Raw genomic sequence first — 15245 nt, forward strand, 5'->3', positions numbered from 1 at the left:
TATGAGGAGAAGACTATCACTAGCACCACAGCCCAACACAAAAACCAGAAATCAAAATCCCAAGACACCTCGCTGATGTCCTCTAATCCTCAGAGCTGACTAATTTGAGCACTTCAACACCCTCCCATCCTCCCTAACTCACTCAACTGACAACTCCAAATATCCTCTAGGGTTAGCTCTGGCCTCCAATAGCCTGGATCTTCACTCCCAAACCTGTGCTGACCAACTGACCAAAAAACACTATAGCTGACCGCTGCTGTTGACTGGATTCTGTCAAAATTATGCCTCGAAAGTCCTTCACTTATCCCCAATCAAAAAACTATCCTCTAGGATCCTCTATTGTCCTCCAATGTTAGCTGACCCTACAAACACAATCTCAGGACACTTCTAGACCCTTGGCTGACCCTTTGCTCACCTTTCCTTAATCTTCCTCATGTAGAGTTCTGCCTCAGAATTCTATCACAGAACTCTACACGAGTAATTTTGAAAGTTCCCAAAATGTCAGACTTCTCCAAGCCCTCAGGTTACATCACATCACATCCCATCCACATCCACTCACATCCTATCACATTGCATTCACATCTTATTCACATTGTAATCACATTTAGTAGCTTTTTCTACTTCGATACCGATGATGGGACTTTTTCTAAATTTTTGCCAACTGCTTGGCCTAGTTAAAGGTACTTTGGAAGAGGCAGGGGAAGCTAACGAGTTTGTGGTAATTGGCAAAGGAATCATAATGATATACGAGGCTATTTTTATTATGATAAGCCTAGCCATGTGCATGCAGATTACTATAAGAAGCAAAGTGATATGTGAAATGGAAAAGTGTAGCAAAACAACTATGAATCCTCTAGCATAAATAATGAGGATAATGAGAGGTTGTTTGTTATGCAACATGTGGTTAATGCTGTGTCTGAAAATGTCTGGAAATGATGTAGCATCATGTAAGGATGCTGTATGGTATGTTGATTCAGGTGCTTCAAACCACATGACAAGTCATGGTGTGAGTGGTTCAAGGAAATGAAGAGTCTTGAAAGGCCAGGTTTTGTCGAAACAGGGGATGACACTGCTCATCCGATTGCCCATGTTGGAGATGTGCCATTATCTATGCAGGATTGTAAGGTGAAGTAACTTGCAGATGTACTTCATGTTCCGAGCATTACAAAAAATCTGGTTTCTGTTGGCCAGATGATTGAGCAGGGTTTGTAGGTCCGATTTAACCTTGATGGTTGTTATGTAGAAGACTTCAAAGATAAGTATAGGTTGGTTGCAAAAGGCAACAGAGTGGGCAGAATGTTTACATTGAATGTGAATATGCCTGAAGTGAGTGCTGCAATGTTTGCGAATAGTTTAGGAGTTGTTGTAGATACAGACATTTGGCATAAGAGAATTGGGCATGTCAATGTACAAAGAATGAAGTCTATGCAGACTAAACAAACTGTGAAAGGGGTGCCCAAGTTTAAAGTTGAAGGTATGCAGAAAGTTTGTGAAGCATGTCAATTTGGAAAAAACAAAACACATATTTCCATATGATAGAAATGTGAGCAGGAATGTACTAGATGTTGTGCATTATTCAAATGTATGGGATCTTGTGAAGACTATGTCCATGGGCGGCTACAAACAGCAGGTACTATGTAACATTCATTGATGACCACACGAGCAAAGTGTGGGTGTACACTTCATGAAGGAGAAGAGTAAATTGTTCACTCATTTTCAGAGTGAAGTGTGGGCTAAAAAACAGACATGAAAGCATGTGAAGTGCCTAAGGTCATATGGAGGGGGAGAATACTTCTCCAATGATTTCTCTGAATTCTTGTGAAAGAATGGTATTTAGAGACAATTTACACGTAGATATACTCCGCAGCAAAATGGAGTTGGTGAGCAAAAAAACAAGCACATTGTAGAGATAGCACGAGCATTGATGGGGCAGAGAAGAATATGCCACATAGCTATTGGGCTAAAGTTGTGTCTATAGCAGTTTATATCATGAACAGGACTTCTACTGTAGCCATAGATGATGTAACGCCAGAGGAGAAGTTTACTGGCAAGAAACCTGATTTGTCTCACTTGTAATTTTTTGGATGTATTGCATATGTGCATGTGCTAGATGAGTTACGTACCAAGGTGGATCCAAAAGCAGAAAAATGTGTGTTTATTGGGTATTCCCTTGAGCAAAAGGGATATAGATGTTATAATCTTGCTATACGTGAATTGAGGATAAGCAAGGATGTTGTATTTGATGAGATGTGTAGCTGGTATGCTGCTGAAAAGGATGGTGTTGGGGTTGATGTAAGTGGAAATGTGGTTGCATAGAATGCAAGAAGTCAGTAATCACAGTCATTGAGTGGACCAGGAGAGTCCTTATCCAACAATTCTATTGATAGACCATAGAGTGGTAGGTTGTGTCATGATACCATGAAAATGTAGTTGGCACATCACATAAAGGCAAAGAGAAAGTGGTTGAGTCCCTTGGTATGCCCAACATTTATGTAGGACATTCTCTTGTTGATGGAGATTCTAGTGGCTCGAAGATGAGCCTTGATGAGGAGCTTGGGATTCCAGCAAAATGAGGACACCTGGTGTGAAGAAGGCTATGGAAGCTATGAATGCAAAGTTACGAAGATTTGGAAGAGTCAAAAATCCAGTGTAGAGGTTTACTTATGATGGTTATGTGGCACATCACTATGCGTATATGGCAAAAGTTGCCCAGGTTGTAGAATCCACATGTTTTGATAAGGCTATTGGAAATGTGTGTTGGGTGAAAGCTATGGATGAGGAGATGGATGCATTGTATAGAAATGAGACTTGGGATTTGGTGCCATTGCCTGAAGGCAAGAAAGCTATTGGCTATAAGTGGGTGTATAAGGTGAAACATAATAGTGATGGTAGCATAAGCAGGTACAAGGCTAGATTGGTAGCCAAAGGATATGCGCAGACACATGGGATTGATTATGAGGAGACATTTTTCCCAGTTATTGCAAAGATGGCAACTGTGATTGGTGGTTGCAACTAAAGGCTGGTTTTTACATTAGATGGATGTAAAAAATGTATTCTTGCATGGTGACTTACAAGAAGAGGTGTATATGGATCAGCCACCAGATTTTGAGGATACAGGTCACCCAAAGTATGTGTGTAAGCTTTGTAAGGCCTTGTATGGGCTGAATGGGGCTGCACGAGCATGGCATGACAAAATTGCTGAGTATCTTGTCACTATTGTTTTTCATATGGCAGATGCATATCACTCTTTATATGTGCGTAAGAGTGATAAGGGTATTATGATCATCACCATTTATGTAGATGATCTTATTGTTGGGGGTGACAACTTGGAAGAGATTGGGCATGTGAAAAAGTCTTCTCAAAAGGAAAGTTTGAGATGAAGGATTTGGGAGATCTGTGCTCCTATCATGAATATGTGCATCAAATCAAATACACATGAACAACTTATACAGCGAAGAAGAATAAGAAGCACACTATTATTTTTAAGAAGTTATAAAACTACTTGTTCCAGTTGCTTAAGAAGGCTACACAGATTCACTTGATACTTGAATTGGATAATGCCGTTTAAGTTACTTTGAGAATCGAATTTATTTATATCTAAAAACCTTCGAGGGCTAAGAAATGATTACGAGAGTGAGGAAGATATAAAAACAAACCCCTAGGGGGTGTACCACTGAGGCTATGATGGAGGCTTGTATCATCTTGGGTTATCGAACCTCTTGGGAGCAATCTAGCTTTCTCTTGGAGGATGAGAGATGGGCTCTGTTGTGTAACTTATTAAATGAGGTGAAATGTGAGAAGTAAAGGGTCAATCCTGATGTAGTTTTGGATGTAATTGGCACAGTTGTGTACTCAGCTTTCAGTTAATATATATACTTATTATTGATTTTAAAAAAAGATATAAAGGAAGAGAAAATTGGTAGCATCAAAAAGTAGTCAAGGAAGATTTGAGTGAATACATCCAAGTCAAAAAAAGGAGCCAAAATTAAAGAAACTGAATTCTGGCAACAATCGAAGACTCTTTAGTCTATGTGCTTCATTTAGTTGAAGTATGATACTTCCTTTAGAAAAGCATAGTTATAGCTTCCATGGACTTATAGGAAACATAGTTAGTTCCTAAACATGAGAGAGATCTTTTGATCGGTGAATTGGTGTTATGGGCTTATGTAGTGGATGCAGATGCAAACACACAGGTGATACAAGAAATTAGAGGAGGTGATATAGAAAGCTTGAGACGCGGATGAGGGCACAACATCATTGAAAGGGCGTTAAAATATTATTCCTTTGTAAAAAATGTAAGAATTAATTGTGTTATTCAACATCCAATTACAACGTCTAAGTGAGGGTCTTCTTAAAGCTGGCGATGAGGCGGTGCGCATCGTCGTCGTTGATGCCAAGGGTGGCCTCAAGAACTTTGTCAGAGAGGGGCGGCTTGGAAGCAAACAGGGCAGCAACCTGCTGAGAGATGCCTGGGTTCTGGCTATTGAGGGCAGCGATGGCCAAGGCGGTCTTGGACTTGTGCGGGTTGAGCTCGAAGTGTACGAGGCCACGAGAGAAGACGAAGAGGTCACCGGCATAGATGGTCTGGTAGAAGAGGTTGTTGTTGGGGACGAGGCCCACAAGCAACGTGCCCTCGGCCATGTAGAGCACCTCAGTGGCACGCAGGGTGTACATGCAGGGGGTTGATCCCCTTGGGGTTAATTATAGTCGATGCGCGCGACAGAGAGGCCTTGGGTGTTCAGCGCCTTGAAGGAGGCCGCGCTGGCAAGGTTGATGGCCAAACCCAGCTCACCTGTGAAGTTAGCCGCATGGCATAGGTGCGGCGAGGCGAAGTCGGAGGACTGCACGTTGGCGGCGGGCTTGCAGGCCAACCCATTGAAGGTGAGCATGCCCAGCTGTTGCGAAGAAGAAGAAGAAGTCATAGCTCGCGAAGAAGAAGAAGAAGTCATAGCTCGCGAAGAAGATGTTTGTGCAGTTTAGGTATGCGCGGGTGCTCGGGGAGCTCTGGGAGCGCCCCTTTTTTTTTTTCTTGAATGCTGTGTTATTTTTTTGAATGCTGCCGTTTGCATCCCTTCATACGAGTTCCAGATGTATGTGAAAAAAAAGGGCGCTCCCCGAGCACCCGCGAGCTCTGGGCGTGCCCTTTTTTTTTTTTTTGAATGCTATGTTATTTTTCTGAATGCTGTGCTTTTTTCTGAATGCTGCCGTGGAGCACCGACCGTGAGGCCCTGGATAACTATAAACGATGTGTCGATGCAAGCCATATATGGCTTCCAGAAAGGACAAACGACCGTGGCCCCATCATTATAGTCTATCACTCAATCGATGCTCACCGATGAGCATGGATACTATAGCTTCTATGGCTCGTAGAAATAACTTGATGTTCACCAACGCTCTATTAAACTCAACTATGTTTCATTCAAACATCACTAGCATACCAATGACTGCAAGTGTTGGTCTCTACTCCCAAGGTCTTGGGTTCAAGTCTTGGGGGCCTCGTTAGGTACCTACCCTTGACGGGTTGATTATAAGCATGTACAATGGGTTCACCAGCCCTCCTCCCGATGGGGTCGCCCCTACCTCACGGAGGCTGGGTGTGTTTGTTTCTAAAAAATTTCCTGTACCTTCGAAAAAAAAAACATGACTAGCATAGGTAGAGACAAGGGTGCGATGGGAACAACATTGTGCTTCCTCTTCACATCATGCTCCTCTAGCCTTTGCCCTGTCCCTCCACAACCCTTAATCTACGACCCTGCTTTTTTTTCTGAATGCTGTGCTTTTTTTGAGCCCTAGAAACACGTTGTCCATAGACAAAAAAAAAAGGGGTTGCCTAGAGCCACACGGGTGCTCTGGGAGTCCCCTTTTTTTTGTATATGCAACTAAAAGTAGCCTTGGCTATGGATTCTCTAGGCTTGTTCCCATAGAATTTTCTATGCGATGCTGTACTAGATTTGGCTATGGATTCTCTAAAACTCGCATAGTCTTGCTTTGAAAGCTCTTTGAGCCATCTTTAGTGTCTCATAATGTCTATATCTAGGAACACAAATCTTGCTAAGCTCTCATCATCGGATACGGATAGTTGAATTTGTGGTTCAAGCACTGTGTTTGATTATGTGTGTATGTATCGAGTAGGTGTGTAAGTGTATAAGTAGAGTCTATGTGTGGGAGACGTGTATGGGAGTGTAATTTTCCTTCTATATGAAGGTATATTCTTTCATTTAAATACTATGTAATACTAAATTCTATGTGCCTCATGTTGGCTCACTTTGATTTTGTAGCCTTTGCACTATGGCTCCAAAATACTATGTAATACTAAATACTATGTAATACTAAATTCTATGTGCCTCATGTTGGCTCACTTTGATTTTGTAGCCTTTGCACTATGGCTCCAAAATGTAATGCAAATAAATAAGGAGGCAAGAGGTCTAAGCATGGCGGAGGTGTGTTGATAGAGATTTTATGATTGATTGTTGTTTTATGGTTCATTGTGGATGGTAATATAGAAATGATGTGGATGGTTCATTGTATGATAGTATGATGTGGGTGATTGCAAGGTTCTTTTCTATATACATGTGGCATGTTGTTACGGTCAAGATCCACTAGCCGAATGTCTATTAAACAAGAGGTCTCATCTAGAGTACACGTGGCCACACCAATCAAGAGGCAAGGATCTTCCGAACGATGAATGTTTGTAGATGATAAGGCTCAAGAGAATGGCTCCAATGTGGTGAGTGCTGAGGAGACACTTCTATAGTGACAAAATCGGCCTCTATTCTGGAGTGTGAGGATGGGGCAAATGCAACTATAGAAAATCAAGAATCTCATTCAGGGGTGTTGGGTAAGAAAATTTCCCTTGGTGTGATGAGTCAAGTGCTTTCATCCTTTTATGATAAGTGCAAGGTGGAGCCACCGCTAGTGCCTCTTTGTCGGCTTGTATCAAACGAAGTGATTAGGAAAGCCTCAAGTGATGTTACATGGCTTGTTTCCACGTTTGATTATGCCACCTACATGGAAAACTTGGGATCCTTTATGTGTCTCAATGGAAGCTTTGGGGAGCGTATGCCAATTACTCCCCGAGACTTGGATAGTTGGGGGCTTGTGTGGAGACAAGTCAATGATGCTTTTGAAGTATAACTACTTAAAGAGTGGGAAGATTTGAAAGGTATGAAGTTCCTTATTTGGGATGGAAACCACCTCTACAAGACATGGATGAAAAGAGTGAAAAATGGTTAGTATTGGAACATGTACCTCTCTTTTGCGTTTGTAGTTTCAAGTGAACCTAAACATTGTGTTTATTTTTGTGTTAAGCATGGTATGATCGAATTGATTATCATGTGCAAGTTCGATGTGTTATTCTCAATTATGAGAAAAAAAAGGAAGGAGTGCTCTTGATAGCTCTAGATTCTATAGACATGTGTTTCTACTCTTGTATGTATGCTATTTGATTCTTTCTATTCTTTTATAGTAGATGATGCTATTTGACCTGGTTATTCATCTTTTTATAACATCACAAGAATTCATGTGAAACCAACTCTTGCCCATGAGAGTTTGGGATAGCTAACAAAGAGAGCATTCTTGGGTACATGACACCCGAGCAACGACATTGGGCAGAGATTGAGTATGAGATTGAGACAAAGGCCAATTATGTGGTGCAACCATGGTATAATTCACCTTGTGCCTCATCTCTCAATTGGTGTGGAAGGTAATTCTTCTCTCTATTCTCTTTCAATAAATATCGAGTTATTCTGGCTTTGTAAACATTCATTAAATATCACTATGTAGGAGGACCTTAGTCTTGCTCTTTCAAAAGAAGAGGCTCGCCTAAAGCTATTGGGAAAGGCTAGAGATGACTTGGAGAGGTGGCCATGGATTTGGCCTCTAAAAAGGAAAAAGAAAAGTTGAAAGATAAAGGTTGGAAATACCTTGCCATTACAAATCCCATCAATGGTGAGGAGCTCTTTTCCTTGCTATATGAGCTCAAATGGGATGATAAAAGCATGATGGGAATTACAAAACACAAGCTCTATTGCTCTATTGCTTGTGCACATCAAAGGTAGCATCAGAGAGGTATTTACTCTTTCAAGTCCTTTTAGCTAGTAATATATTATAGTCTTCTTAAATTGTTCAAGTGGTACCCATTTATCCTCTTTGTTTTAAAACATTCGGATAATTACTCTCGAAGCTCTACAATTTACAATGTGATCTTTTTAGCTTGAGCTTGATTATGGTCTTGTGATGTGTACAAGTGGATTAATTTCATTTTCTCTCTTTGGGTTTTGATACATAGGAAAAAGGAAATTCTCCTCACCTTGAGCTTGACAAAGATAAAGGATCCACAAGCAACACATTTTGCGAACTATAAGAAATTCAGAGACTACGTGAGAAAGCAAGCATATTGGGCCCACATGTCACATGTATGGTGAGTGTTGCCTTCTTTTTTGGAGATGGAGGGCATGTACAATTGCCGAAAACCTTTGAGGCCTTCTTCAAATTGTGAAGGAGAAACCACATCCAACAAGCCTACTATCATTTTCTTTGCTGAAATCAAGAGTTCGAGAGACTCCACCTCTATGCGAGAATCACAACCATCAAGCAAAATAGTAGTGTACAAGTATTAAAATTAAAATTTCTCCCATCATAATCCATTTCATGTTGAGATCTTGTCATAGAGACATAAAGGGTGTGTCTTGAATAAAATCTCTTTATGTTGTAGATGGGTCCTTGACTCCATGGATAAGAATGAAATTGAAGCCATGCAATTGGCTGCTGCTCAAGAGTGGATGTAGCCTTCAGACCACGCTACCATGTTCTCTCCCACCATTTTGGAGAGGAATCATGTAATGAGAGTGTGAACATTGTCCTTGCTGGATATAGTATCCCATTGACATGATCCCCAAACAAGAGCATGAGTTACATGACAGCGAGTACTTCTAATGTTTTGGGTCTTTTGGACTATAGCTTTTATGTGTTCTTAATTCTTTCAATTAGTATTTATAAATGACATGATATGTGGAACTAGGGTTTGTTGCCCTTGGGGAAACACCCGTTGCAAAGAAAACGGGTGTGGATATATAGGGGGGTACAAAGAATGAAAAGAAGAGCAAGAAAAATGTAAAACTTCAACCTCTAAAGAAGTATCCAAAAAGAAAATGATAAAGGCAAGCGGGGAGGAGGATAGTACAATGTTAGGAGGCCTATCAAGTGTGCCTAAGTCTTGCATGGTTCGTGAGGGGTTGCCATGTGTGAATGACTCCACTCTTGAACCCTAAAAAAGGCATCCCCCTACACGACAAATAGGTATGGGATGCTATCTTTTCTCTAGACAATGACTTTGGACAAAGATGTTCTTGATTTCATGGTATTCAAATGGTCTTTTTTTAAGTCTTCCAGTACACCACCGTGGTGGACGCTCTTTTGGTGGATATTTAGTGTACTGATGATTTTGCTCAATAGAGGTGGTTCTTTTGATACCTTGTTTTGAAAGTGATAAAATATTTAGCTTTTTAAGTGTAATGTTTACTCTTCATTTCTGTATGTAATTGTTTTCATAGTATTAAAAGTTTCTTTAGCACGAACATGGTATATAATTTATCTATGGATTGTGTTTTTTTTTTGGATTGGGATGTACTATTTATGGATTGCATAGTTTTTCCTCTACAATGTCTTGGTGAGTCAACAATGTTTAGAGCCTTTTATACTTTATAGTTGGTTCATTGACAGCGTAATTATAGTCACAAATATTGCATTGGGAAATAAAATTCATAGCGCAAGGAGATAAAAGTTCATTGCACTAAAGAATTTTTGAATTGCAGTGTTTTTTGATTCGGATGTATTTATGGATTGCATAGCTCAAGGAGATAAAATTATTTGCACTAAAGAATTTATGGAATGCATTGTTTTTGGATTGGGATGCATTTATGTATTTATGTATTCTGTTCTAAAAAAGTCTAATTTTATGCTGAGACAACACAAAAACTCTAAGTTCAAGGCTCTCTTTTGTAACCCCCCCCAAGAGCAGGAGGAGATTGACCCCCACTCAAACCCCTAAATTGGCGTGATGCACTGGATCTGTAATGAAATAAGGGGGGCATGGCCTTGTGGGGGGGTTAATGGTCATGGGCCAAATATTGTTTGTATATTATACATGGGCCATGGGCCAAGGACAATAAGATGTAAAAGTGAATGTGGCTTTGGCATGGGCATGGGCATGGGCATGGGCATGGGCACATATTAATCTAGTGTGAATCAAATGTCTACTATATAAGCCAATATAGGTCATTCACTAATCATTCCATAATCATGATGCTTTTACACTAATATAATTACAAGCTTCCATAGCTTTTCTTGGTGCAATCCACCCTTGTCGTGCTTAAAGTAAAAAAGCACACATCTATTCTCCCTCCTTATCTCTTGCAATGGTATCAGAGCTCTTGTTTTGATCCTTTGCTTCATTCAATTTTATCAATTTTCATGAGTTTTCTCAAAATTTGCTTAATCTTACTAATTTTTACTTAATCTTACCTAATCTAGTCTAATCTCATAATATTGGTTGAATTTGGTTAGGACTTGGTTGAAATTTGTGGGAAACTAGTCCAATTTTGACTTACCGGATCAATTTTTGGGCTCTGGACCTAAATTTGGGACGGCTGGACCAAAATTAGAAAAAATTTGAATTAATCATTTTGCTAATCTCTATTAATCATGTTTATCATTTTGTGCTTCCCTTTCAAGCTTTCCATAGCCATTACTCCTTACTCATGTCCCGTTTTGCTTCAATTCTTGAGGGTTTCTATAGAGCTTGATGAGAGGAATAGGATGAGTACCATTCTGTGCAAAAAATTTTGGAAATTTTTTGTGGTCTTCTTCCCTCTTCAATTCTTTCCGTTTTTGGCCACTTGTGTGTTGCATTTTTTTACCACGTTTAAGGCGATTTCAATCGCATGGCTGCTGTGGATCGTTGCTTGCTTAGGCGAATTTATATGCATGTGTTTTTGTTGTGAATCGCAGTTGGTTTTGATTGCCGTTTTAGGGCCGTTTGAGGAGATTTCATCTCCATCAACCGTGGCTAAGCTTAAGCTTAGCTAAAAGCATCGATTTGCAGCCGCCTTCAACGCACAGACACGACCTATTTCCAGCGCATATGGCTTAGCCTAAGCTTAGCTTAGGCTTAACCTTACATAAAAGCATCGATTGCAACCGCCTTCAACGCACAGACACGACCTGTTTCCAGCTCATATGGCTGTCATTGTCTCTAGCGCACAGGTGCAGCCATGTCAGTGCTTATGAACAGCCCGTTTCCAGCCATTGTTAGCCATTGTCTAGGCTAATTTCAGCATAAGATTGAAGATGGGGCAGCATCTGCAGTGAGCCATGGACTCTTTACTTGACAAGCTACAACCTTCTTACAAGCATTGAATGTGGTTTGGTAAGTTTCAATGACTTCAATGTTTACATTCTCATGTCTACAAGAGTTTACCACTACAATGTGAATATGATGCTTCAAGCTTATCAAGATAATGTTAATGATGCTTGATGATCATCATTAAGTGATGAGCAATAATGCTTCAAGGATTTTTACATTGCAATGTAGCGTTCATGAAATTGAATGCACTAATTGATATGGAAGACATGAAGCAAAGTGGGATTGACATATGATATGCTTACATGAATGCATTTTGATCAAATCTTGGCATAGGGTATGCCTCTTGAATGCCATTGGACATTCATGTGACATGTGAGTTGAGCCAATTGTGTGTGTGGATGCCATTCAATGCTTGGGATTACACATACATTGCCTATTAATTTGATACCATTGGATTTACTTGATTTTGGTTGGCTTATTGGCTTGGATGAACAGAGACACATGAGTAATGATTGAGTGAAGCATGAGTTCCATTAGGGAAAAAGAGAGCTCATTTTGGGGCCCTATAAGAAATTCACTATTTTTCAATTTATTTCTCTCCTAAAAGACCTCAAAAATAATAAAATATAGAAACGTGGCTCAGAACTGTCAGTAAGGACTACCGAACTGTCAGTTCAGAAAGGAATAAGATAATCTTTTGTCTAACTAACACGATTTTGCATTAAATATCTCCTTAGTTTTTTTTTGTTTCCCAAAGATTTCGCATCTCTTTTGACGACGTGTGCAGGCCTCTCATAAAGAATCCATCATTGAACTTAATGATTGTATGGATACCGCCACACTTCCATGATTCATGTTACAAAAAGACTATGAGATTGATAAGCAAACTTTGCAACCTCAGAAGCACAAAAAATGGCCGATACTAGTGAGTCACAATCTCAGAAGAAGCGATTACACCATCTTCACATCGACTTAGAAGAACAATATGCTCCAGCACAAAAAAGACGAAAGGATACGGTGCTGAATGCTCAACAACGAGAAAATACGAGAAGAGAAGGGCTCCGACATATTGACTTATGGTGTGATGGAAGCATATATCCAAAATGTCTAGTAAAAAACTCTACACCTCCATTTGTCAATCCAACCACACTACTGAGGTTTGCGGACGATGGACAAAATAGACTTCTTGGTTATATTTCAGCACAGTCTGCATTTGCAGAAACATATAAAACGATGTACCTACAAGAAAAGGGGGCCAGGATTCAAGAGATAGCCATTCGTGCAAAATTGGAGTAGCAGTTGCAGAATGAAATTGAGGAGCATTCAAAGAGTAAAAAAGAGTTAACAAGAGCAAGAAGGAAGAGAACCGTGCTTGGAGACAGACAACGAAGCAAGAAGATTAAAAACATTGTAAATTTGAAGGCTGGGACTGGTGGATGCAAGCGAAGAATTCAGGAAGCAAGACTAGTTTGTAATTTTTCATTTTTTATACTAAAAAATGCTCTCAAATGACTATATCTATTTTGTCCATTGACGCAAAACAAGATTGGAAGTGTTGAATAATATAGGCATATTGTGTTGTTACTATAGGAAACTATTGGAGCCTGCAAAAGAAAATATGGATCCCAACCTTCTTCCAGTTAAACAAATGAAAGGATTGCTTTCTTGTGGTGTAGCAAAAGGTTTGATTGAAGAAAAAAAATACAAAACAATCAAACGCAATGTTGTAGAGGACTTTATATCCAATAATCAAGTTGATGGTACTACAATCTAAGAGGCTCTTGATGTTAGTGGAGTTAGCAGAAAGGGATATAGTTCGATTTTCCATGCGATATCCTCAACTTTGAGAGATCAAAGGATTAAATGAGTTTTACTGCCAAATCCAGCAACCATGTGGAGGATAAGAGATCATTTGAATAAAAGTATAGATGAGTTTATTAGACAATATATCCATATTGAAGAAATATTTCATGGTGGTAAAGGAACCATTGTGTATGACCCTTGGAACAATATATCCATATTGAATAAAAGTATAGATGAGTTTATTAGACAATATATCCATATTGAAGAAATATTTCATGGTGGTAAAGGAACCACTGTGTATGACCCTTGGAACAATATATTTGTAGATCTACAACAACTTCAAAGAAGAATGGTCGAGTTTTATGGAATAACATTTGAAGAGTGCAAAGGCATTTTGAAATTTGTTATCAAACTGGATGAGTGTGAGGTTGTAAAGGAAAAGAAAATGGAAAGGATTACTATTACATTGATGAATGGAGCACTTGATACATCATTGACTGAAGCGAGTTTGAAGTATTTTAGTGTGCAGTCGGAGAAACACATATGGTGGTTAGGCTCGTTCCAGGTATGATCATTTTTTGTTTCGTACTTGATTTTAGTCAATGTTTTCAAATCTTTTATAGTAAGACTTTTGTTTTCTATAATCGCAGGTGAAGACAGAAGACCATGAAACACTAGATTGGGTATTTCACCACATGGAAATATCAAGAATAATTAAAAGATAAGTGCAAGGAGAGAATCTCCATGTTGCAGGAAAAGGTGATTTTCAAGTAGAGTGGCACATGGCGGGGGATCTTAAAACACTTAAGTGCATGTATAACATTAGTAAAGGAGGTAACTCAAAGTCTCCTTGTCTTTACTGCAAAGAATCAGCTCAAGTAATGGATTCCAAATGGTGGAAGAGAGCACCTAATAGAGATAAAGTTGACCCTGACTTCAAGGCCATTCTTGACATTCCACTATGTAATGTTCACATATGCACATTGCATGCTCTATGTCGAATTATTGAGAAATTGGTATTTTTGTATATTGGATTTGCTTGGAAACTCCGTCCCGAAAGAAATAGAAAGGATGCTCTTCATGCATTGGAAAAAGTGTTATCTGATATAGGTCTGCATGGAGGTGATGTTCATATCACAAAGGATTTTAAAAAGTCTACCAATGGCAAGGAGGTACCAATCAAGCCCTCTATTGGTGGTGTTAAGGCAAGAAGATTCTTGTCTCGACCCAAACACAGTAGTAAGCAAGTAAGGCAAGGTAGAACAGTTTCAAGGATTAATTATGGATTGTGGAAGCAAGTCCATAATGCCGTGAAAGATCATGAGGCAGATGGGGAAGCACGAAATGTGAAGGCAGAGGTGTGGAGGTCTCTTGATCAACTCTTCATGTTCTGTGACAATGTAACATGGACAAAGAGTGATTACAAGAACTTTGAAGAGGCAATTAAATATTTTGGGAAGTCAATGAAAGACGCATGGACAGCCTCTGCATAACTCACTCCATGGTAAACTGATGTCTTCTTCTTTTACTTAAGTGTGATCCTCTTTTTTTTATAACTTACTATGCATTCTTATGTCTCTGTGAAAATAGCATATCATCTACAACCACCTTCCCTATTTTGTCAAAAAGTATGGATGCCCAGTAATTTGGTCTACCCAAGGCATGGAGAAGTCTCACTACATGGCACGTAATGCATTTTTCAGACACACAGAACACTATGGAGGGAGTCAAAAGGCAAATAGTCTGAAGGAAGTCTTCCAGTGGTTTTACCGAGGCATTCTACAGAGGCTGCATGCTAAAAGAAAAGTTGCTAGTTCCAAAGTCAAGCTTGCTTTTATTCTAACCCAAAAGCAAAGACGAAGACAAACTTTGGACAATTCAATGGAAGCAGAGAGACATAGACAATGGAGGGATTCAAAGATATTTAGAAACCATAAATGGACAAGTAAACATGAATAGCAGTTTGTAACTTATTGGTGTTATGTCCACATATTTTCAAACTCAATCAATAGATTTTTATTCTGTGGAACAAGTGACTCTGGGTGTTATGCCTATATGTTTTGAGACTCCATCAAAAGTA

At 39.5% G+C, this 15245-nt stretch overlaps 1 pseudogene; it reads right to left on the minus strand.

The window, feature by feature from the left end:
* Window positions 1-4335: 4335 nt before the first annotated feature.
* On the minus strand, window positions 4336-4641 carry LOC147636371 (germin-like protein 8-8 pseudogene; annotated as a pseudogene).
* Between the last annotated feature and the right edge of the window lie 10604 nt (window positions 4642-15245).

Source organism: Cibotium barometz, chromosome 8 (assembly GCF_041138505.1).
Source record: "Cibotium barometz isolate CiBa-2024 chromosome 8, ASM4113850v1, whole genome shotgun sequence".
NCBI classification, from domain to species: Eukaryota; Viridiplantae; Streptophyta; class Polypodiopsida; order Cyatheales; family Cibotiaceae; genus Cibotium; species Cibotium barometz.